Here is a 255-nt window from a genome sequence, read left to right on the forward strand (position 1 = left end):
CCCGCTGCTGACGTAAGGGGGGACCCCAGTAGGTGTGGGGGGGAGCTGGAGTGAGAGGGCCCCTCCCCCCGCGTGACGCCAGGGGGACCCCATTAGATAGGGAGGGGGGAGCGCTGAGGTGAGGGAGGAGACACCCCCCCCAGTGACGTAGGGGATCTCCTGGATGACGTCAGAAGGGACCCCATTTCATGGCAGGGTGCGGGAGACCCCCTGGGTGACGTAATAGCGGGGGAGACCCCCTGGTGATGTAATGGG

This window comes from Egretta garzetta, unplaced genomic scaffold (genome assembly GCF_000687185.1).
Source record: "Egretta garzetta isolate BGI_Z169 unplaced genomic scaffold, ASM68718v1 scaffold1080, whole genome shotgun sequence".
Classification (NCBI taxonomy): domain Eukaryota; kingdom Metazoa; phylum Chordata; class Aves; order Pelecaniformes; family Ardeidae; genus Egretta; species Egretta garzetta.